The sequence below is a fragment of the Aethalodelphis obliquidens genome, unplaced genomic scaffold, assembly GCF_003676395.1.
Source record: "Aethalodelphis obliquidens isolate GAN/ISIS:26980383/991018 unplaced genomic scaffold, ASM367639v1 scaffold2, whole genome shotgun sequence".
Lineage (NCBI taxonomy): Eukaryota > Metazoa > Chordata > Mammalia > Artiodactyla > Delphinidae > Aethalodelphis > Aethalodelphis obliquidens.
In genome coordinates, this window is record NW_020837946.1 from 64,572,746 (window position 1) to 64,598,431 (window position 25,686).

A 25,686-nucleotide genomic window follows, 5' to 3' on the forward strand; every position below is an offset into this window, starting at 1 on the left:
AATAAAAGACTTATCTGGAACTGAACTTTCCTAGATTAGGGGGTCATAGAAAGAAACAGCAGTGCATGTCAAAACACTAAATAAAGGCTACTCAAATAAGATAATCAAGTATTTATTGAGTTCCTGCTCTGTGTATAGCTCTGAACTATGAGACATCAGAAAATCCAAATACAAGCAAGACTCGGTCTCTAACTTCAAGGAGCATATGACTGTGGAGAAGAGTTAAGTAGATACGGCTTCTACAACCAGAGATTCAGAGCAGTTAGATTAAGAAACTCCAATGAGTAATGTTGAGAGACTATTTGGAGCACTCGGCAAGTTAGAACTGAAACATGTACACTCAGGCATGTGGCTGAGACATGATTGGAACAAAGATTGAGTTCAGACTGTGGAAGGCTAAGCGGATGATTTTTTGCTTAAATATTAAACCATCTTAAAGAACTCTGCTTGAGTGGGATAGGGTAGCTCATGGCAGGGTAGCACTCCTTCCTAGAAAAACTAGGAAAGCCAAATAGAATACAGAAACCATCTGTTTGAAGGAGATGGAGAATTACAGAAGCCAACGAGAAACAGAAAAGCTAACATGAAAAAGCGGGAAACAACCTAGAGAAGTGAGCTGACCTTTGCTAGCTTATCCTGGGGAAATGTGCCAATTCTGGGCATGGGCAGGAAACTGAGAAACCAGACCAAACTTGCTGGGAATGCCAGTGGTGGGGACAGCCACTGTGGGGTGGAGGGCCACTATGGACAGAAGAGGCTTGGGGGGTTTCCAGCACAGGGCCAGTTTCTCCTCAGGATATTTTCCAAATACTGTGGATACCTGGGCTGGGAGACTAAAAATCTGAGCAGAAAGCCTCTGGACAGCAGAGTAGAAATGTTGGAATTCTGAGAAGACAGTGAGTAAAGTGTAGGACACACAAGAAGGAGGGATCTGCAGATTACACCACCATGCTCTTAATTAAAAATGCTGGAGGGCCATGGGTATAGCAGAGATAAACAGAACATTATCAGACTTCTACCCAGTTTCAACTCAGCACAGTGCCTGTTTATATTAAGGTGACCAAGCACCCTTCTATCTGGCAACTAGAAGGAAGGGTGAATTCTCTGTAATAGAAGATAAGACTCTCCAGAGTGGGGCAATAAAAATATTTTACAACAGTATTCAATGCCAAAATGTCTCACCGGGAAAATAGCTAAATATTAATCACAACAACATCTACATAAGAAAGGTAAGACTTTTTTCCTGTATATATTCAAGATTAGGTTTAATAAATACCAATTTAAGCTGTTACAGATACTGGTTAAAGGACCATGTTTGGGAAGTTACAGTATTTAATTTATTGAAGATGATACCTGTGTATTATATGAATGTGTTTATTAACTTTTGAACATTATTATTTACCTACTAGTCTATAATGACTTTGAATAGTCTGCTATGTAAGAATATATTTAGTCATTTAAAACTGCATATTATTATTTGGTTGACTTTGTACCAAAGCATGATGAAAGAAGTGTTGTTTTCTCAGTACTATTCTAAGGGCAGGTCAGGTATTCACAAGTCTCAAATACACTGTTTACTAGGATGCAGTTTGAAGATTTGTTTACAAAATATACTTTGCTGCCTCAGTGTAAACTCTATAGAAGTTTTGTTCAGATATGCTTATTAAGGAAATAATAAGACCCGATTCCTATTTTGTTCAACTCTACCTTTACCTTTGACCTTGCTCTAGATGTCTTCTTGAAAAAATCTAATCTTGACAGTAGTCAATTATTGAATTGCCGACTCATTTCTTGCCTCCCCTTTAACTTTCCTCTCAGAAAGATGTCTACATCTGTACCATTGGCATCCTATTTCCTAGTTCACCATTTCCATCTCCTTAAGTCCAGCCTTTCAAGATTTCACAGCACTGAACTATTTACCAATACATTGCCTATTACCGTGGACTCGGCAAACCATGGCTGCTGAGACAAATCTGCTGTGGACTGTTTTTACACAGTCCACAAGCTAAAATGTTTTTAAAGGGTTGTTACCAAAAAGAAAGAGAAAGAGAAAAGAAGCATATGAGACAGAGACCATAGACAGCCTTCAAAACCTAATATTTGCTATTCCCTTCTCTAGAGCTTCTACAATTATTTATACACACTGTTTATCATTCAATTAAAGAAAACTATTCTTGTGAAAGAAAGGGACACATAACTGAGAACCAAGAGTGAAAACAATTGGAACAGATATAAATGTGACTGAGATATAGGTATTAGCTGAGGAAGACTTTAAAATCACTATGATTAATATGGTCAAGGGGCTTCCCTGGTGGTGCAGTGGTTGAGAGTCCGCCTGCCGATGCAGGGGACGCAGGTTCGTGCCCCGGTCCGGGAAGATCCCACATGCCGCGGAGCGTGAGCCATGGGCCCGTGAGCCATGGGCCCGTGAGCCATGGCCGCTGAGCCTGCGCATCCGGAGCCTGTGCTCCACAACGGGAAAGGCCACAGCAGTGAAAGGCCCGCGTACCGCAAAAAAAAAAAAAAAAAAAAATATGGTCAAGAAGTTAGAAAAAAGATGGAACCACAGAAGGTGAGCCGGAGATTTTCACCAGAGAAAAGAATCTAATGGAAATTCTAGAGATGAAAATCTCTATTAAGAAAATTTGGGGGAAAGAACATATTAGGGCAGGATTAGTGAAGTGTAATACAGACCATTAGAAAATATACATATTGAGCCATAAAGGGAAACAATGTGAAAAATGTAGAAGTGTTCGAGAGGTGTAGAGCAGAATAAATATGACTAAATTATCTTAAATTGGAGTCCCAGACAGAGTAGAGAGAGTGAATGGGCAGAAGCACACTTCAAGAAATAATAGCTGAGAAATTTCCAAAACTTACAAAATGAGAGCAGCTCTGGAGAGCACATAAAAAGAGTGTTGCAAGATATGCAGAAAGGTCACTCAAGTTTTTCGCTGAGTTATGATCTAACATGAAAAAAGAAAACTAAAAACTACTTAAGGCCTGAGAAAGAACCCTTGGAAAGGACATTAAAACAGTAATTATAAATATCTTCATAGCCTCAAAATATCTATTATGAATATATCTATATTTTTAAGAAGGTAGAGGAAAATATGAGCACAAGAAAGAGAGAAATGGAAGAAAAATTGAAAACTGTAGATTTATAAATAAATTTATTTTGTTTTTTTAAAATTTTTATTTTATGTTGGAGTATAGTTGATCAAAAATGTTGTGTTAGTTTCAGGTGTACATGAAATTAAAAATACACTGATTGGGATTAATAGAAACTTAAGCATTGCAGAATAAATGATCAGTGAAACTGAAGACATAGCATTGGAAAATATTGAAAATAAAGCATGGAGAGAAAAAAAGACAAAAGAATAAATAAATAGGCCACCAGGGAACTTGGAGATATTATCAAGTGATCAAACATATACATGTATAAATGAAGTCACAGGAAAAGAATATAGAGAAGGGAGGCAAAACACATATTTGAAGAAATAATGACTGAAAAATGTCCAAATTTACTGAAAACTATATACCCACAGATTCAATTCAAGGACTTCAAAGACCCATAGATTTAATTCAAGGAGTTCCATGATCCCTTGCAGAATAAATATAATAAAACTACTCCAAAGTATATCTTAATGAAATTGCTTAAAACTAGTAATTAGGAAAAAATCCAGATGAAAAGGACACATTATGTACAGGGGACAAAGATAAGAAGCATGTGTGGACAGTCACCATTAATGTACTGAAAGAAAACAAACACATAACACACACGCATACACACACACACATGCGTGCACACCCACACACACCTCTGTTGGCTCTGAATTCTTTAACCAGTGAAAGAACTCTTTCAAAAGTAAAGAAAAGACTTTTTGAGCCAAACAAAAGCTGAGAAAGTGTATCACCTGGAGACATGCATCACAAAAATTGTTACAGATAGTTCTTTAAACAGAAAAAATAGCACACAGAAATTTGAATCTTCATAAAGAAATAAAATGAGCCAGAAATGGTAAACATGTAGATAAACATAAAAACAATTTTTCCTATAAAAACTTTAAAATAATTTACATGACAAAGGATTTGGCAATGATTTCTTGGATATGTCACCAAAAGCACAGGCAACAAAGGGAAAGAAATTGATAAACTGGACTACATTAGAATAAAAAAAAAACTTCTGTGCATCAAAGAATACAGTCAACAGAGTGAAAAAGCAGCCCATGGAATGGGAGAAAATATTTGGAAATTATACATCTGATAAGGGATTAATATCCAGTGTATATACAGAACTCCTAAAACTCAACAACAAAAAAATAAACAACCTAATTAAAAAATGGGCAAAGGGTTTGAACAGACATTTTCCCAAAGCAAATATACAAATAGCCAATAAGCACATGAGAATATGCTCAACATCACTAATCATTAGGGAAATCTAAATCAAAACCACAGTGAGATATCACCTCACACTCATTAGACTGGCTACAATCATAAAACCAGAAAATAACAAATATCAGTAAGGATGTAGGGAAACTGGAATGCTTGTATACTGTTGGTGGAAATGTAAAATGGTACACCTGCTATGGAAAAAAATATAGTGGTTCCTTAAAAAATTTAAAATAGAATTATCATATAATTCAGCTATTCCTCTTCTGGGTATATATCCCCCCAAATTGAAATGAAGGTCTCAGATATTTGTATACCCACGTTCATAGCAGTGTGATTCGGTATAGCCAAAAGGTAGAAGCAACACCAGTGACCATCAACAGGTAAATGGATAAGCAAAATTTGTTATATACACACAATAAAATACTATTCAGCCTTAAAAGGAAAGGAAATTCTGACGCATGCTACAACATAGATAACTCTTGAGAACATTATGCTAAGTGAAAGAAGCCAATCACAAAAAGACAAAGGCTGTATGATTCCATTTATATGAGGTACCTAGAATAGTCAAATTTATAAAGAGAGAAAGTAGAATGGTAGCTGCCAGGAATGAGGGGAAAGAGAATGAGGATTTGTTGTTTAATGGGTATAGAGGTTTAGTTTTGCAAGATGAAAGAGTTCTGGAGATTGGTTGTACAACTATGTGAATGCACTTAACACTACTGAACTGTACACTTGAAAAACGGCTAAGATGATAAATTTTGTTACGTGTATTATTCACAATTACAAATAAAATTAAAATTAGATTATACACAGAGGTAATATGTGTAACAATTACATAAAGGACAGAAGGAAGTGAATTGAAGTATACTGCTATAGGGATTTTATGCTACACATAATCTGGTATAACTATTTGGAAACAAAGTGTGATAAACTGGAGACATATAATGTAAATCCTAAAGCAACCACCATAAAATAAAACAAGGAGGAATAGCAAGTGTGGCGCTAAAACAGAATCTTTTAAAAAGGCAAGGAAAAAGAGAAAACAACAGCAAAGAGCAAATAGGAAAATTTGAAAGCAATAGGTTATTGCAGATTTAATTCTAAACATATTGATAATTATATTAAAGGTAAATTGTCTAAATATTCTACTTAAAAGGTAAAAGGTCAGATTGAATTCAAAAAGTAAGACCCACTATATATTATCTACAATGAGCCTATTTTAAATATAGACACAGAGATTAAAAGTGGAATGACAGAAAAATATAAACCTAGAAAATACAAATAAAAGACCTAAATTGGCTATATTAATATCAAGACAAAATCAATTCTAAAACAAGGAATATTACTAGGAGTAAAGTGAGATATTTCATAATAAAAGGTTTCAATTTATAAAGACATGACAATCTTGAGTGCCTATATGCCTGACAACAGACCTTCAAAATACATGAAGCAAAACTGATAAAATTGAAAGAAGAAACAGGTAAATTATATCACACACACATATCCCACAGCTATAGTGGGGATTTCAACCCTCTTCTTTCTATAATTGATAGAATGAGTACAAAGAAAATCAGTAAAGATACAAAAAACTTGGATAACAATATCAACCCATTTAACCAAACTGAAATTTATAGTGCACACCATCTCAAACTAGAAGAATACACATTCTTATGAATCATTAATCAAGCCTCAAAAAACATGAGGATTAAAATTGTACAAAATATAGTCTCTGAATATAATGAAATTAAACTGAAAATCAATAACAAAAAATATTTCTGGAAAATACTGAAATACTTGGAAGTTAACGACTTCTAGACAAAAAAGCATTCACAAGGAAAATTAGCCAATATTTTGAAAACTGATAATAAAAATGATATCTGAAGGATGTAGCTAAAGCATTTCTTGAAGGGAAATTTAGAGCGATGCTTCTAATGCTTACATTAGAAAATATGAAAGATCTCAAATCAATGTGGAAACTTCTATCTAGAAACTAGAAAAAAGAAGATAAAATTAAACTTAAACAAAATGAGAAAATAAAGATAAGAATAGAAATCAATAAAATTAAAACTAGAAAATTGATAAAAATCAATAAATCCAACAGTTGGTTCTTTGAAAAAATCAATAAAGTTGATAAAATTCTGCCCAGACTGATGAAGAAAAAAGAGAGAAGACACCAATTAATAATATCAGAGTGAAATGAGGATATCACTCCTTTAGGTGTATATGCATAGCTGATTCACTTTGTTATAAAGCAGAAACTAACACACCATTATAAAGCAATTATACTCCATTAAAATAAAAATAATGGAATTTTATAAACAACCTTATGCCCACCAACTCAACAAGTTAGATGAAATGCATAGTTCAATGATGAAATGTCACTTACTGCCAGACTCACCTAAGAGGAAAAGATAACCTGAATAACCTTATATCTATTACAGATATAGACATCATAGTAAAATCTTTTCCACAAAGAAAACTTGAGGCCCTGATACCTTCACTAGTGAATTCCACCAAATATTTGAGGCTGAAATCATATCAATTTTACACAATCTGCTCCTGAAATAGAAGAGAAGGGGATAATTCCCAACCCATATTATGATGCCTGTATTACCTGTTATCAAAACCAGATAATGACATCACAAGAATACTACGCTACAGTGGCCTTAATGAACAGGGGAACAAACAAATAAACAAAACTCCATAACAAAATTTTAGCAAATCAATTCCAGAAAATATAAAAAAAAACACATCATGAAAAACAGATTTATCAGAGAGATGCTAACTTGATCTAACAGAGTTGTGTGTTGGTGTATGTGTAACAACAGGCTCCAGAAGGGGGAAAAAGAAAAGCTAATTTGCAGCATTTGTCAATTTTCCTGTTGTAATTCCCACCATGGACAATTTCCTTTCAAGTATCACTGTTCATTTTACTGAATGCAGAGTTGGAAAAGAGGCACACAAGTGGCATACTACTGGTTTAACATTTAAAAATCAATTCAAACAAATCATTATATTAACAGTGTAAAAGAAAAAAAAACCAACTATGATCCTCTCAGTAGATGCAGAAAAATATTAGAACATATTCAATACAAACTTATAAAAACTGAGCATATTAGTTTCTTAGGGCTGCTATTACAAATCACAAACTTGGATGGCTTAAAACAGCAAACATTTATTATTATACAGTACTGGAGGCTAGAAATCCAAAATCAAGTTGTTGGCAGGGAAATACTTTCTCTGGAGCCTCTAAGGGAAACTCTTCCTTGCCTCTTAGCTTTTGGTGGTTGCCAGCAATGCTTTGTATTCCTTGGCTAATTGATTACTCTGATCTCTGCCTCCATCTTTAATGGCCTTCCCTGTGTCTATTTCTGTCTTTCTTATCTTATGAGGACAACCCTAATCTAGTATGACTTTATCTTAATTATAACTATAAAGACCTTACTTTCAAATAAGGTCATATCAACAGGTAGTGGGAGTTACAATTTAAACATATCTTGAGTGGGGGGAGGCACAATTCAATCCATAATACGGAACAAACTTGGGAAAATGGCATCTACAAAAAATCTACTGCATTCATACTTCAAAGACCAAATGCTTTCCTCTTAAGATCAGAAAAAAGGCAAAGTTTTCCGGTCCCACCACTTCTTTTCAACATTTTACTGGAGGTCCATACTTGATCAATAAAGCAAAACAAAGAAATGAAACAAATTCAGATTGAGAAAAAAACAATAAAATTGTGTTTATTCACAGACAACCTGATTTTCCATGAAGAAAATCTTAAGTAATATACTAATTAGCTATTAAAGCTAATTTATGGGTTTTGTATTGTTATAAGATATAAGATCAATATACAAAAGTAAATTATATTTCTATATACCAGCAACAAACAATTGCAGCTTTATAGAAAATAATTCCATTTTAAATTATATAAAACATGAAATAATTGGGGATACATTTAAATTTAATGTACATTTAATACTGTATGCTTAAAACTGCAAAACATTACGTGATAAATTAAACACCTCAATAGAGAGAATGCATGAACATAGATCAGAAGGCTTAATACAGTTCAGATGTGAATTCTCCTCAAAGTGATCTAAAAATTCAATGCAACCCAATCAAAATCCTTTCAAGTTTTCTGTAGAAATTGATAAGCTAATTCTAAAATTTATATGAAAATGGAAGACTCTATATAATCAAGGTAAATTTGAAAAAGAAAAAAAAATTTTGAAAAAACATGGACTTTATCTGATTTCAAGAATTACAATTAACCCTTGAACAGCGACGGGGTTAGGAGTGCTGACCCTCCCCTGCAGTTGAAAATTCGAATATAATTATTGTCTGACCTCCACATCCCAGTTTCTTCCATATTCACGGTTCTGCAACATGCATTCAAACAACCTAGGGTCATGTAGTACTATAGTATTTACTATTGAAAAGAATCCACAAATAAGTGAACCCACGCAGTTCAAGCCCATGTTTTTCAAGGGTCAACTGTATTATTACTCTACAGTAATTAAGATAGTATTATATTAGCATGAAGATAAACATATAGGTTAATGAAACAGAACTGATTCCATATTAGGCCCACATGTGTATTACCAAAGATTTCTGAAAAGTTCCAAGGAAATTAGTTAGGAAATTCCAGTAAGTTGTGCTGGATCAATTGGATATTTATATGCAAAAGATTAAACCTCATTGCCTACTTTATACTATATATATCAAAAGTATCTCAAAATGAATCATAAATGTAAGTATAAGAGCTAAAAGGTAAAATGGAAAGAAGAAAACTTAGGGAAAAATACTTCCCCTTTTTGTAGGTTTAGTTGTCAGTGAGGAGGACATATATTTAGGAGAATTTGCTTTAGTTGTGGAATAGAGAGGCAAGAAAATACTACTCCCACTAAATTGCCATACTAAGGAGGGGTTGTGGGGATTTTAGTGTTTTTCCCCTGATCGATATGGTTGCCCTTCTTTCTTTTTTCCTTTATACGCCTTCCCCCGATCATGAATGTTCCATACATATGGAATTACATACATTTCTGGTCTTTTTTTCCCTCTAGTCATCTATTTTTCTCACTTACCTATTGCTGTATAACATACCGTCTGAAAATTTAGTGGTTTATAAAACAGGCATCTATTTAACTCAAAATTCTGCAATTTGGGCAAATTTGGTAGGATCCGGTTGTCTCAACATCATGTGATATCAACTGTGACCACTCATGGCAGCTCAGCTGAGATGGACATGTCGAAGATGTCCACGAGTTCTTCAAGACTTCTTTCCATGTGGTGTTCTCTTATCATTAGAAACGTATAGCCAGAGCTCCTTAAAAGGCAGCAGGATGCTAATAAAACTCCCCACGTGGATACACTTCATTGGGTAAGCTATTGTAAAGCCTCTGTCAGTATTATTCTTGCTGTCTCACGATCAGATTCAGTATTGGAGGAGAGGACACAAGGTGTGTATCCTGGGGATATCTCCAGTATAACAGTCTGCCACATACCAGAAGCCCTGTCTAAGCAGGTAGCTCTCTTTTATCAGACTTCCACTGCTGCCTACTGCTTGTTATATATGGATTTTGTGTAGGTGGGAAGGGAGATATTTCCCTGAAAATTTCCCCCAAAGTTAATTCTGCTAATTCTACTTGTTCTCTCTTGGATTCTAGTTTTTTCTGGAATAATCATTTCCTTTGCAGAGCCATTTTCCAAGCTTTTTTTGAGCAGTTTTCTCAACAGATCAATCTAATCCTACTTATACCTAAATCTTCTAGTGATATCTACCAAATTTTAAATTTACAATTATTTTTAATTTTTATGATAGATTTTTTTTGTTTCTTTTTGTCCCCAAATATCTTTTCTATCCTTTTTTCCTGGGATATATGGTTGAAAGTAAAGTAAAGGAGACACATAGGCTGTGTCCACCATAATGTTCTGTGGTGATGAGATAAATGACTCTTGTTGGCTCCATCTCTGAATCCTTTCCATTAGAACTGCCAGCTTCCCCCATTCTCAATATACCCACAAGTCACAACTCTCGGTATTCACTTTTCTGTATCTCTCACATTGACTCCAGAGGCTTATTCACATGACTTGCTTTGGTCAGTGGGGTATTAGCAACCATGATTCAACAGAGGCATATATATGTTTTCACACTGGGAATTATTCTCTTGAAATGTTCTTTCATGGAACATTTATAGCAGCCATGCTATAAAGTAGTCCAGGCTATTTTGCTGGAGAGAGGTCACATGGAGAGGTGCTGGTGGATGAGACTTCATGAACTGAGAGAAAAGGACATGTCATGCACAAAGGAAAGCCTTGCCCGCAGACAAACTGGACTACTCATGTTTCCCATAAATTCTTTCTCGTTTTTCCTCCTTTATTGGTTTTCTCATGTTTTTACTTCCTTCTAGAATGTGTATGCCTCTCTGCCTATTGAAATCCTACACATCCTTCAAGATGTTGAGATATTAAGTATTGAGCAAAGTGATAAAGGTAACCTGTATTTCTAATATGTTTTGGCTTATCTTTCTTTACTTCTTACCAAGCAGAAGATTCCCCAGGATTTATGGTTGTCTCTATTTTCATTAACTAGGCAGAACTACAACACTGTCATTATTTTAAACCCAAGTGATTGCAAACTGTTGACATGCCAAGAAAACTGCTATTGTAGTTGATTGAAGCTGTTTCAGGAGTTCATTTTCTTTTTCAGCTATCTGGTTCTTGCAATTAGTGGGAAATGGACCCAGTGATAATAATTACAGCAGTCGTTTTTTTGAATGCTTACAGCACTCTGTTAAGGCGTTTACATGTGTAATCCGGGTGTCCCAGACCTCAGCATTCCGTACTTATCAAAGAAGGTCCTCATCCAGAAGCTACCATGCTATTCTACTCCTGCTCTGGCTCCACTTGGTAAAATCTGCTCACAAATCCATTTGGTAAAATCTCATAGTGTCATTTCCCATTGTGAAAATGCCAATCTACATTAGGAGTGTGGTCTCCCTATTTCTCCATTGCTTGGGACTACTTGGTTTGGGTTGTAAGAGCATGGGTGGGAAAGGAGCTTCCTACCCAATTCTTTCCCAGGCTTGTCATCTAGGTTCTGAAACAGGTCAGCTTATATAAAGAGTCTCATAGATGATAAAAAAATAATAGTAGATATTTATTAATCATTGGCCAAGCACTTTACTTTTTATCCACAGTTCCATATAATATACCCAACACCTCTACGAAATAGTATTATTATCATCACCATTTCTCAGATGGGTATGCAGACTTAGAGAGGTGAACATGCCCAAGATCAAACGAGTTTCCAAGAAATTGCATCAGTTTTTGTCTGCCCCTACTCTAATCACAGGAGCTCAAATCCAGTTCAAGGAGCTTGATGGGTGTCATGCATGTCCCATTTCATTTGTTTACCCAGGTCTGATTGCCACCAGGAACTCTCAGCCCATTCCCCCATTCCACTGCACTGATTTTGCAACCAAAGCTCCATCTCTTATAAGAGAATGAAAACAGATATGGAGGAAAGGAGGATACAGAGGAGCTGCCTGCATTAATGTGTGTATCCAACTTAGTCAGCCAAAACCAGCCCATTACACTTGCATTATCTTGCTATTTTAAACAATAAATACAATATATATGATGGTTAGCCTTGTTCCTGTTTTATAGCTGAAGAAACTAACACTCAGCACTGTTAAGCAATCTGCCCACACTCACAAAGAGATCATGTGATTATGTGCAGAGTGACTAGGAGTGCAAACTGAGCTCATGAATCTGTCGTAATATGTCCTGGAGAAGGCCTTAGGAAAGTGAGAAAACAGAGTTTACATAAACTGGGAATTTCGAATATTTATTTAGGAGGAAACATTTTTTGCTATCAATTTGAACAAAGGGACTTCCAATAACTAGAGATATGTGTTGAGACTCTCAATACAGAAAGAGATAACATGCAGACATGAACAAGTAACCGCTTAAATCAATCAGATTTATATCTGTAAAAAAAGTAATTTCACATTTATGTTCTAATATTGATGTTATGACTTCAGGCTTCTAGCAGGAAATGAGAGGAATGCCCTGTCTTATTTTCCCCCAGTGACTTAGAAGCCCATGCCAGGAACAAACTGCAAGTACCCAATTTCCTCAGTAAATGCCACCCTAGCTGTTTCTTACTTTTCATGTTAAAATATTTCTAATACAGACAGGGTTTGTACGCTCTCTAAGGAGAATTGGTTTCATTTTTATTATATACTTAAGGAACACCTTAACTTTTCAAAATGAAAATTAGTGAGGAAGGAAATAAATTAAGATGAAATAGAAGGTATTTACTGAACCTGGTATATTTCTGAAGAAAAGTGTGTGGTATACCACATAATTATGAAATTAGGTCTTAATTAAAATGGCAAATGCTTAATGTGTTAATGCATTTCATATAAAATTAAACTCTATAGTCCAAGGTAGCAGGGAAAACTTTATTTTATCCCCCTAAAAATACATAAATAAAGATTCAGAAGAAGATGACAGCAATCTAGTCTGAGATTAGGTTGTAATTTTATTATATCAATCAAGCACTTTTTTAAAAAAAATTATTAAAATCCTTCCTTCTCCCAATATATTTTCTTTAATATATTAGGTTAGTATTATAAATCTATTCATTTTCCTGGGTTTCTTAATATTACGTAAAATAAGCATATTCAGAGATGAGGCTGCATCACCATTTCATATTTTTAGCCAGGAGGGGTGCAATGGACTGAATATTTGTGTCCCTCCCGAAATTCAAACATTGAAATCCTAACCTCCAGTGTTACAGTATTAAGAGGTAGGGCCTTTGGGAGGTGGTAGGTCATGAGAGTTGAGCCTTACTGAATGGGATTAATGCCCTTATAAAAGGGACCCTACAGAGATTTCTTGCCCTCTCTTCACCATGAGAGAATACAAGAAGTTGGCAATTTGAAACCGGAAGAGGGCTTTCATCAGAACTCAGCCGTGCTGGCACCTGATCTCAGACTTCTAGCCTCCAGAAATGTGTGAAAAAAATTTTCTATTTATAACCCACTCAGTCTGTGGTATGTTTTTATAGCAGCCTGAACTAAGACAAGGAATATGCTTTATAGCCATCAATGAGAAAGGCTTATATTTCTGATAAACTTCATCGAATGAAACATAAACTTTCTTATATTTATTCCATAGCATAGAATTTGTAGATTATAATTTTTTATATAAAGTGATCCACACAACATTCTCAATAAAAAAACACCTTCTTGGGCTTCCCTGGTGGCGCAGTGATTGAGAGTCCGCCTGCCAATGCAGGGGATGCGGGTTCGTGTCCCGGTCCGGGAAGATCCCACATGCCGCGGAGCGGCTGGGCCCGTGAGCCATGGCCGCTGAGGCTGCGCGTCCGGAGCCTGTGCTCCGCCGCAACAAGAGAGGCCGAGACAGTGAGAGGCCCGCGCACCGCGATGAAGAGTGCCCCCCCCGCCCCACCCCCGCTCGCTGCAACTAGAGAAAGCCCTCGCACAGAAACGAAGACCCAACACAGCCAAAAATAAATAAATAAATTTATTAAAAAAATAAATAAATAAATAAATAAACACATAAAGCCTCAATGTTTTACCCCTAGAAGGATAATCAGTAGGTGGAAGGGGGCAGCTGGACTGAGTTACTCCACATCTATTGCTCTCGAATTATGTTTTCTCTACCCCTCATTTCGCCCCCAGAAGCACACTGCCTTTTTTTTTTTTTTTAAAGACAAGGTAGGGGGGCCTCTCATTGTTGTGGCCTCTCCCGTTGCGGAGCACAAGCTCCGGACGCGCAGGCTCAGCAGCCATGGCTCACGGGCCCAACCACTCTGCGGCATGTGGATCTTCCCGGACCGGGGCACGAACCCATGTCCCCTGCATCGGCAGGCGGACTCTCAACCACTGCACCACCAGGGAAGCCCCAACACTGCCTTTTTTTTAAAAAAAAATTCTTATTCAAGCATGGACACAGAGCTTTTCTATTTGTTGTCTTTCTCACGGCTGAAAAAGGAAAGAATTTTCAAAGATTTTATACAATACTGAGGTACAATGAAAATGACATTAAAATAGAAAGTATATGAAGCTTGAATAGGTTACTGATTCTACCATAACTAGTTTACCTTCAGTACTACAGATGCATGAATAAGTCCAGCTGAGCTTAGACATCAGAAGAACCCTACAACTAGCTCAGATAAAAATTTTGATCCACAGAATTGTGAGCTTAACAACTTTTTAAAAATAGAACTTATTGGAGTATAATTGCTTCACAATACCGTGTTAGTTTCTGTTGCACAACAAAGTGAATCAGCCATATGCATACACATGTTAACTTATTAATAAGTTAATAATATTTTATTTTTAATCCTATATTTTGGATCTTTACTTTTTGTAGGGATGATAACTTTCAAATTTTAAAGGTGTTAATATGATGATATACAGAAAATAAATCTAAAAATAACTAAGAAATGACACTAGTTTTACAGATTTATTCACATAATTAATTAACTCATAATGGCAATCTTTTAAAAGAAAAACTTCCAACGAACTTTAGAAACCACCCATAAAAAGGAGGAAATGGAGCCTGAAAGTGGTATTCCAAAAGTAAAAGCTTTAATAAAGTTAATATTACTAATAATAAATTTTTCAAGTACAGCAATATAATCAAAATAATATCACTTGGAAGCAGAGATATCAGAATATATTAAGCAAATAGTTATATCATCATAAAACATTTTCCTACAAAAATTATGAAAGTTATTGACAAAGGAACTACATTTCAAATGGAGCAATAAAGCATAGCATTCAACTTTTATACAATGAGACCATTTATTCAAACAAAATCTTATACGTAATCACACTAAAACACATCTGAAACCATGGCTTCTCTAGAATGATAGGTGCCAAAATGATTATATATAAGAATCACGTAGGAAGTTTTAAAAGCATGCAGATTAGACCTCATCACAGATAATTAAAAATAATAATCCTCCCAAGTGATTCTAACACACAGGCAGGGGTGAGAACCAGGGCTCTGGAAAAATTAGAAGGTGACCTGAGGCCCATTCACTTGGACCACTGCTGTCAACTGAAGAATCCAGGAAATAGATTTGGAAGACCACTAGAATAACAGGTTGTTTCTAACTGACAGTAAACAAATTATATTTTGAAATTAGTAAGATTTTAGCAAAAGTTAGTTCAGGAATAAAAATAGTAAATGTTACTTAGTCCTTTAAGGAAGATGTGATCATATTAAATATACCAGACAGTGATAAAACAAATAATTATGAAACAGGAAAGGGACCTATCTGTTATAGAAAAAAAATTCCACCACTTGAGGCAGTTAGAAAGAGATTTAAAAAAACATCAGCCTGGCTAAAAAGCACATGAAAAGATGCTCAGCATCACTAATTATCAGAGAAATGTAAATCAAAACTACAATGAGCTATCACCTCACACTGGCCAATGGCCATCATCAAAAAATCTACAAATAATATATGCTGGAGAGGGTGTGGAGAAAAGGAAATTCTCCTACATAGTTGGTGGAAATGTAAATTGGTACATCCACAGTATGGAGGTTCCTTAAAAAACTAAAAATAAAGCTACCATATGATCCAGCAATCCCACTCCTGGAGAAAACCATAATTCAAAAAGATACATGCACCCCAGTGTTCATTGCAGCACTATTTACAATAGCCAGGACATGGAAGCAACCTAAATGTCCATTAAGAGAGGAATGGATAAAGAAGATATGGTACATATATACAATGGAATATTACTCAACCATAAAAAAGAGTGAAATAATGCCATTTGCAGTAACATGGATGGACCTAGAGATCATCATACTGAGTGCAGTTAAGTCAGACAGAGGAAAGACAAATATATGATATCGCTTATATGTGGAATCTAAAAAAAAGGGTACAAAGGAACTTATCTACAAAACAGAAATAGAGTTACAGATGTAGAAAACAAACTTATGGTTACCAGGGGGGTAAGGCAGGGAGGGATAAATTGGGAGATTGGGACTGACATATATACACTACAGTATATAAAATAGATAACTAATAAGGGAGCTCTATTCAATACTCTGTAATGGCCTATATGGGAAAAGAATCTAAAAAAGAGTGGATACATGTATATGTATAACTGATTCACTTTGCTGTACACCTGAAACTAACATAACATTGTAATTCAACTATACTACAATAAAAATTAAAAAAAAAAAGCATCAGCCAATGAATTAACAATTTGTGTTTTCCAGTATGAGACACCTGGAGCTATATATTTTAGAGTAGACTTGATTCCTACTCTCTAGAAATCATAATAAAAAAGAAATTTCCAGTTAGAACACATACACACAATTTACATAATGCATGGTGTTGTGTATTATATATAATATGTTGTACGTATAATAGTATATATAATATGCTCTATACACATACATATACAGTATAAACACACATAAATTAATTTTTAAATGTTTAAATGATGATCTGTGGTCTTTGTTGATGGTAGAAGGATATAGATTTAGAATATATTTTTTAAATCAGAATTGGTTATTATTTATGTTTCATTATTATTTGAATATTATGTTTAATAATATGCACACTTTTTTAGCAACTATTTAAGTAACCAAAAAAATCTGTTAATAAACTTTAACCTGTAAGATCCAGATAGATAAGATAAAAGTGAAGATTTTTAGTATTAATTAATTTTTAGGATCATCTACAAGCTCCTTCATCCTGGGTGTGACCTTTTACATTCAAGTTTGGCTGTATACACTCTCCATGAAAGTTGAAGCAAATGCTTTAATATAGATGGAAACAAGTTAATTAGTGGACTTTTTTTTTTATTATTATGATCTTCATTACGCCTGAAAGAATGAGTGACATTAACATCTATCCCCTAAAAGCTAATAATGCATTTGTGAGCCACACCATAAGTTTATTGAAAACTAGAAAGTAAAAATACAAGCTTTAAAAAAATAATCTTGCTACAAACAGAAGCACTTAGAGTGGCAATACAAACGACTGCTATAAAATGTACCTAAGATTTAATGTATTAAAAATTGTGACTTTTTTTCACATGGAGAAAGTGTAATAACGTTAGGAATTCATAATCCCTGAAGTATATAATTCATTTCCTGATATTTTGGCCAAACATCTTAATAAAAATTCAAAGTTATGGAAATCATTTTAAAATTAAATTTGCTTTAATCAATGGGAAATCTTCTGACCATATTGCCACTTCTCAGTAAAAAAATGAATACAAACACTGCAAATCTGAGTTTAAATTCAAGACTCTAGGTCTTAACTCTAGCTGGCTAATTGGGCATGTTTGACATTTGTTTCTTTTTTCCTTATTCTTTTTCACATTGAATTTTTTCTTTAATGAAGACAAAATTCTTGACAACTACACTGCCCCAGAGATTAGATTTGTAGCAATGAGGTCAAGTCACTCTATATTTATATTTCTCCTAAATTCTCATCCTTTTTAGTAACATTATCCATTTCCTTACCCTCTTTGTGGTGACTTATTTCACCTGCTAACCTTTCTCTTTCACGGTATTATTATCAGGGTCACTATTTCTTGTAATCAGAATGCACATCCTGCTATTAGTTTAAAGCACAACTTTTTTTTTTTCAAATAGGTTGACACTCAGATTTTGATAACAGCAGAGACTGAATGGCACCTTGAGCCATTTACCTCTTAAATCACTTCAAAGTTTTAAGTCTCCAAACCAGGCCAGGAAGTTGAAAATATTTCACTATTTACAGAGAGATATTACAGACTCTTTCATAGCTGTTGTATATCAGTTTTTGCCTCCTTTGGTCTCGTGCATGCATTTGTTCACTCAGCAAACACTTGTTCAGCATTTGCCACATCCTAAGAATTATGCGAGGCAGTAAAAACTCAAATTAAAAAAGAAAAAAAAAATCCCTGCCTTCCAGGTGCTCCTATCAAAGATCAAAGCAAGCAGACATTTGGTGTACACTGGGATCCTGGGGAATGGATTAAAGTTTTGCATTTTATGCAAAAGAAAGAGAAGGGAAGAGGAGAGGAAAGTTTTCCTAGTGGAAATAAACACAAGCTAAATTTGAATTAACAGAAAATGTCAGCAAGTGGTGGGGAAATAGTACTTCGGGTCTCTGGCCAAGAAAATGCACTGCTCAGGTCTCCTGCTGCAGGGAGCATAGTTGACTGACAGCCCCAGCTGGACTCACTACTCCATTCATGTAGAGGCTATGCTTCTTTTGGCGTGTTTCGGGCCAAAACCTGAGAGCTGTGGGGCGCTTGTGCAGGCCATTCCTGTGGGATAGGGGACTCTTCTAATGGATGCCTTTGGTTCCATTCCTCTTCGCCTGATGAAGCTTTCTTAGAATTGTGCTGAAGTCTGAGAATCTTCCTTCCAAGTCCTCCTTCCTCTCTCTCACCTTTTCTTTTTCTTTTTTTTTTTTTCAGGTCAGACCTCTTATCATGGACTGAATGGTTTCTCTCTATATTTCTGCTTTTTCCTTTTTATCTTTCATAATTGCCTCCTTCCCCCCACCCAATCTCTCTTTCATGACAAATCTTGTTTTGGAGACTGCTCCTTGGGAAACCTGAATTAACACAGGTGGTGCCAAGAGTGGGCCAATGAACATGTGGTTTGGGGACTGGTTCACTTGTTGCCTGGTGAGCGAAGAGTATACTATCCTGAGTGGTATTTGGGTAAAGGTAGCCCCTGGCAAAGGTGGTGGCCTAATTGCTGAAGATTTCACTGGAGGTAACCTGGGAAAATGTCCTGGTACAGGGGAAGCCCCATGCAGGTGCAAATATTGAGACATTTTATATTTCAAATGATATGACCGATAAGGGGTTAATATCCAAAATACGTAAACAGTTCATACAACTCAATACCAAAAAACAAACCTGATTAAAAAATGGGCATAAGACCTTAATAGACATTTTCCCAAAAAGGACATACAGATGGCCAAAAGGCACATGAAAAGATGCTAAACATTGCTAATTATTACAGAAATGCAAATCCAAACCACAAGGAGATATCACCTCACACCTCTCAGAATGGCTATCATCAAAAACTCTACAAATACGCTTTGGCGAGGATGTGGGGGAAAGGAAACCCTAGTGCACTGCTGGTGAGAATGTAAATTGGTGCAGTCACTGTGGAAAACAGTATGGAGGTTCCTCAAAAAACTAAAAATAGGACTACCATATGATTCAGCAATCCCACTCCTGGGTATATATACAAAGAAATGGAAACACTAATTCAAAAAGATACATGCGGGCTTCCCTGGTGGCGCAGTGGTTGAGAATCTGCCTGTCAATGCATGGGACATGGGTTTGAGCCCTGGTCTGGGAAGATCCCACGTGCCACAGAGCAACCAGGCCCGTGAGCCACAATTACTGAGCCTGCGCGTCTGGAGCCTGTGCTCCACAACAAGAGAGGCCGCGATAGTGAGAGGCCTGCGCACCGTGATGAAGAGTGGCCCCCACTTGCCGCAACTAGAGAAAGCCCTCGCACAAAAATGAAGACCCAACACAGCCAAAAATAAATTAATTAATTAAAAAAAAAGATACATGCACCTCAATGTTCATAGCAGCACTATTTATGATAGCCATGATATGGAAGAAAACTAAGTGTACATCAGCAAATGAATGAATAAAGAAGATGTGGTATATATATACAATAGAATATTACTCAGCCATAAAAAAGAATGAAATTCTGCCATTTGCAATAACATGGGTGGACCTAGAGAGTATTATGCTTAGTGAAATAATTCAGAGAAAGACATATACTGTATGTTGTCACTTATATGTGGATTTTAAAAAAACAAACGAATGAATATAACAAAACAGAAACAGACTCAGAGATACAGAGAACAAACTAGTGGTTGCCAGTGAGGAGAGGGGAGGAGGGAGGGGCAAGATAGGGTCAAAGGATTAAGAGGCACAGACTACAATACTATGTATAAAATAAATAAGCTACAAGGATATAGTGTACAGCACAGGAAACACAGCCAATATCTTATAATAACTTTAAATGGAGTATAATGTATAAAAACATTGAATCACTATGTTGTACACCTGAAACCAATATAGTATTAAAAATCAACTATACTTCAATTAAAAAATTAGGAGGAAGTGAGAGAGTAGCATGTACATATACACAGTACCAAATGTAAAATAGATAGCTAGTGGGAAGCAGCTGCATAGCACAGAGAGATCAGCTCCGTGCTTTGTGACCACCTAGAGGGGTGGGATAGGGAGGGTGGGAGGGAGGGAGACGCAAGAGGGAAGAGATATGGGGATATATGTATATGTATAGCTGATTCACTTTGTTATAAAGCAGAAACTAACACACCATCGTAAAGCAATTATACTCCAACAAAGATGTTAAAAAGAAAAAAAAAAGTACTTTTCTGATTAGTTAAACAAAAAATTCAGGTGTTTTAGAAATATGGGGGCAATGATTCCTACAAGGACCTCAGAGCTGGCTTGGTTATTGCTACCCTGAATCGACTTCTTGCCAGGGGGGTAATGAGAAACTGAGGGATGTTAGCAAGCAGTAAAAGGCTAAGTGTGAGTGCCAGAGGTTCTCTCTGGTAGCTGACACAAAGTGTTTTGTCTCCTGCAGTGGAATTGTGGGCTGAGCTGAGGCAGTAACTCATGACTTGATATTTATATTCAAAGAGCTCCAGAAATGTCCAAATGTTCAGAAAACCAGGTCCTTTTTGCTGAGTCCAAGGCTCTGGTTGGGAAAACATGGGACTCTAAATTATGGGATGGGGACATCTGGATGGATGCCTCTGAGGATGCTGGCACTGCAGAACCCCCTGAACCATGAGAACTTGCAGAGCAGACTCTCTCCTTCTTAGTAAGATGTAGGACATCTGCCGTGCTAGAAGATGCTGTAGAGGTTTCCCCCCTTCATGGCAACAGGTGTGTCTTTGAGGAGCTGTGCCAATTTCCTCCCCTGGTTGCCAGGCTGATAACTAGAGTTAAATCCCAACATCATCCAGGTGAGGGTGTGCTTAAGAGAGGAAAGAGAACCCACTGAAGGAGATGTGAGCGTTAGTTAGCAAGCACTGAAAGGAGCAAGGAGAGTAAATCTGAGATTGAATTTTGGATGTGTCTAATCAATGGGATGAGATATAAGGTGAGACAATCAAGAATTCACTCACTTGGGGGCAATTATGGGGGGCGGGGGGGACACAGGATTTAACATCCTGCCATTACCGTAGGTGATGAGGCAAACTTGCTGCTAGAGTAGCTCTTACAGGCCTGAAGAAGCTATGCCCCAGGCTGAGCAAAGTGGAAATGCCTGAGTTGCACTGGAAGATGGTAGAGGAATAAGCAAAGAGGTGAGGGGATTGTTAGAATAAATATATGAGGTCAGAAGACCCAACAGGGGATTATGTTCCACAGGAAGGCCCAGAGGACACAGCATTCACCATGATCATTGGGAATGCACTGAGGAGAGAGGCACCAGCATCTCCAAGGAGTTCTGTGTTGAATCTCTTCTGCAGGTCTGCAAGGGGGTGCAGTCACAGAGCTGCACATCAACATCAGTGGGGGATAACTCTCTCCTAGTTATTAGAGTCAAGGTGTCAAAGTAGGGGAAATGGCATTCTTTACTGATTTATATTAACCGACTAGCAATAATATGGACTTTAACAATTTCTGCAAAGATTTTAACACTATACCTAATAAATTCCATAACTGTCATAGGTATCAATCAAAAGGAAAAGAGAAAAGTATTCAAACTTTGAGTCTATATTGAATTTAGTTTATGTGGTGATATCTGGTGAGCTGTTTATGACCAACTTGTGTGTGGCCTAAAGAGGGTCCTGTGAAAGAACTCGTTTTCACAGAAAAAGAAAACAGTGATGTGCTTAAACCAACATGAATGTTTTAGTCTTCAGTGGAGACTAGTGAATGTGCAAAATTACAGTTGATTGGACAATCTACCCAAGTAGGTAAGATTAGGAGGCAGTAAAGTATGACCTATTTCTGCGGTGTTGAAGAGCATGAGGGTTAGACTGACATCTGAATCCATTAGGCACTAATCATGCAACATTGAGCAAATGATTTAACTTCTGTAAGCCTCAGTTTTCTAAACTGTAAAAGATGAACAAATACTTGGCTCAGAAAATGGCACATAATAGAAAGCTAAAGAAAACTAGTTATTACTGTTATTATTACATCATTCATTCTGCTCAACATTTCACGGGTCCTTTTATTCTGAAGATATTTCCTCTCTTTGGCTCTGGGAAATTCACTTCTACAATGTTCTTTCTTTTGTTTCACTATTTAGTTTTTGACCTTCTTTCTATAGGTCTGATATTTTATTGAATTGTTCTGTGTTTCATCTTTCCTTTTATATTTTTTACCTCTTTGTATTTTTGCTCTTTGCTTTGAAAAATTTCATCAAATTTTATGCTCCAGTCCTTTTACAGATTTTTAAAACATACAATCTTATTTTAAATTTCAAAGAGCTTTTTTCCTGTAATCTTCTCTTTTTTAGAATTATATACTTGTTTCTTAGAAACAATATATTCTTGATTTTCTCTGGTGATATATCTAGATCTTTTTATATCTACCTATCTAGCTTACTATTTTCATATTTCCTGAAAAATCTGTTTCTTCTCTGTTTAAGTATTCTTTTGTTTATTTTATTCTATAGGTTTTTCTCAGAAGTCTGGCGATCTTGGACTGTTCTCCTTTTTTTTTTGTAATATAGATCCATCTGCTTCTTCCCTGAAATGGGAAGTGTGACTGGACTAGCAGTGGACAAGAAATGGTAAAGCAATAAATAAAAGAAGGTGAAAGAGACTTACTGTTTCTATGTAAATCTCAACAGATAATTACTAAAAATTGTTACTATTGGATTAGTTGTAAGGTAATGATAAAAGTGCTTAAATGTTGAATGTCTGGACCGATTTGCATTCAATTTATTTTAGGAGTGTTCTTACACCCCTTTAAGGAAACCGATATTACATATTTAATTTATACCTTGGGCTGTAGTAGGGTAAGAATGAGGAAGGAAGACTCCAATTAACTAATGTACTCAAAAGAAAAACTTTGGAACTATGTGGAAAGATTGTGTCTGAATGTGTGTTCATAAGTTTAAAGCTACAATGAAATACTTAAGATATCCAGGTATTATTTCTGGGGTTTCTGGCTATAAGTGACTTTTTGATCTATTGACTAAATACTAATAGTTTCACATTAAAAGTGTGTACTAAGATGGCAGACAAATTTGTCTTTAACAAATATAAAAATAATGTTATAGTTAGTATATTCATCTATATTTTCACATGAATAGTCTTTATGTTAATTTAGGGCTCCTTGTATTAGTATATACTTTTAATGAGGGGGAGCTTTGCTATACAAAGAGAGATCCACGAACCAAAAGTATTATCACCCTGGAGCTTGTTAGAGATGCAGAATTTCAGCCCCTCCCAGACCTACTGAATCAAAATCTGCATTTTACCAAGGTCCCCTGCTGATTCTCGTGCTCAATGAAGTCTGCCCAGTAGATAGGGAAGAGGATTGAATTGAGGGTCATTATTCCTTATTCTAGAACTGCTTTTTTCCTTATGATATGTTTTATGTTGAAAACCATACTTCAAAATCTTGGAGGTGTTGGTATAATATGTTCGGGGGGAAGCTTAGAAGAGAACAATGAGTAACATTTCATTTCATACATTTGCATAAAAATCCATGTACTTGAGAGCAGATATATACTGAAAAACTCTGGTGAAAATAAAGGCAAAAAGAAAATAACTGGCAAGGTCATATTAGAGATGACCAAACTGAATCAGAGATAAGATATAGTAATGGTGGACATTTTAGTTAGGTAGACAGTTTCTGGATGATTCAGTGCAAAAGCAGGGTAGCAGATAAATTTTTTCACTTTAATTGATGACTTAATGTCGAGTTTTCCCCTGAGAAGGAAGAGCAAGTGACAAGAAGTTTTACTGCTATTGTCCTAACTTTACCATCACAGGAGAGCCAATTGATGAACTGGAAATAATAGGACATTGGAGAATTACAGTTAGCTGTTTAAGAGTCTGTGATAACGAGGGAAATCTAGGCATGGCCAGACTAATAGGTCAGATTATGGGAAGTTAAACTTCAAAAATTGAAAGAATGTTGGATATGATCCCGTAGTGTGAGTCTCTAAAAGAAAAATAATCAAAAGAGAGGCATTCAAAAAAGAAGTCACAATTCCAGTAAGGAAGAAGAGAGCTGTAGCTTTAAGAACCATTGGAGTTGACCAGCAAGTCTTACAAGGACACAGAGATGAGGAGACCTACAGAATGAACATATGGCTTAGTTAGGTCAGGATAATGACAGGAAAGTTCAAATCTAGATAGACAAAGTCCCTTAAGTGTGGATTATTATGTGGAGATTATGGTATAATCTTAATATAGCCATGAGAAGGAAGCCAGATTACTCAACTCTCACTTTCTCTATTTCTATGTGTATTATAATAATTTGTTCACATCTGTCTCCCAAATTAAATTGAGGGCAAAAATCTAGTCTGGTTAATTTTTATATTACCAAACTATAGTATAAAGTAGAAACTCACTGAAGTATAAACTCAGTCAACTGTGCTGAATGAGTGAAGAATAAATACTGGTAAGAGGGAGTTGTAACAACTTCGGTTAAAAAAGAGAAGTTATCTCTTAAAAATATTTTTATTTGTATTTTTTAAGACTTACTATGATGACTAAATAATCTTTTTAGAATTTTATAAAATTCTAAACTAGGTGAAAAGGAAGTTCTACTAAACTCAGAGAGCAGGGATATTAAGTACAGCACCCTGGTCTTGATTAAATGGATCCAAAATGATTGAGAAAACATGAAGAATATAACTCCAAGTTGCCACTTTTCTACACACTTTTCTTATATTTGAATAGATATTACATGAACATAGTTAAGATATTGGAATGTACAAAGGTACATAATTAAATGTAATACTTCAATTTCATGTTAATGATTATGTTTAGTTTTCACAATTGTATATATTAACAACTCATTGTTTACTTTTACATATTTGTGTGGTGTAAGTAAAAGTCATACTGTGTTTAAGTTCCTACCTTCCCCTATTTTGTTGCTAACCGCTTCTAGTATTAGCTTCTTATGTAACCTTCCATAGCTTCCCTATGTATCACTACACGAATATGAATCTACGGTTTTATTCCTCTTTCCCTTTTTTGTATACAAATAGTAGCATAGTATACACTTTATTTTCCAACTTGGTATC

The 25,686-nt window shown here is 35.7% G+C and overlaps 1 protein-coding gene and 1 long non-coding RNA gene across 5 annotated transcripts in view; one reads left to right on the top strand and one right to left on the bottom strand.

Moving 5' to 3' along the window:
• The window catches only part of XIRP2 (xin actin binding repeat containing 2), a 294,698-nt gene that overhangs the window by 142,616 nt on the left and 126,396 nt on the right, over positions 1-25,686 (bottom strand). The gene's annotated exons all lie outside the window — the stretch shown is intronic.
• LOC113632272 (uncharacterized) lies at positions 1,099-23,192 on the top strand. Of its 3 annotated transcripts, none has more exons than XR_003437749.1 (4): positions 1,099-1,229; positions 9,577-9,778; positions 10,809-10,890; positions 23,098-23,192. It is a non-coding gene; the product is annotated as an uncharacterized LOC113632272 (long non-coding RNA). The 3 variants fall into 3 exon arrangements; XR_003437751.1 differs by lacking the exon at positions 23,098-23,192 and adding an exon at positions 11,185-11,310; XR_003437748.1 differs by lacking the exon at positions 23,098-23,192 and adding an exon at positions 11,819-12,008 and having other exon boundaries at positions 1,100-1,229.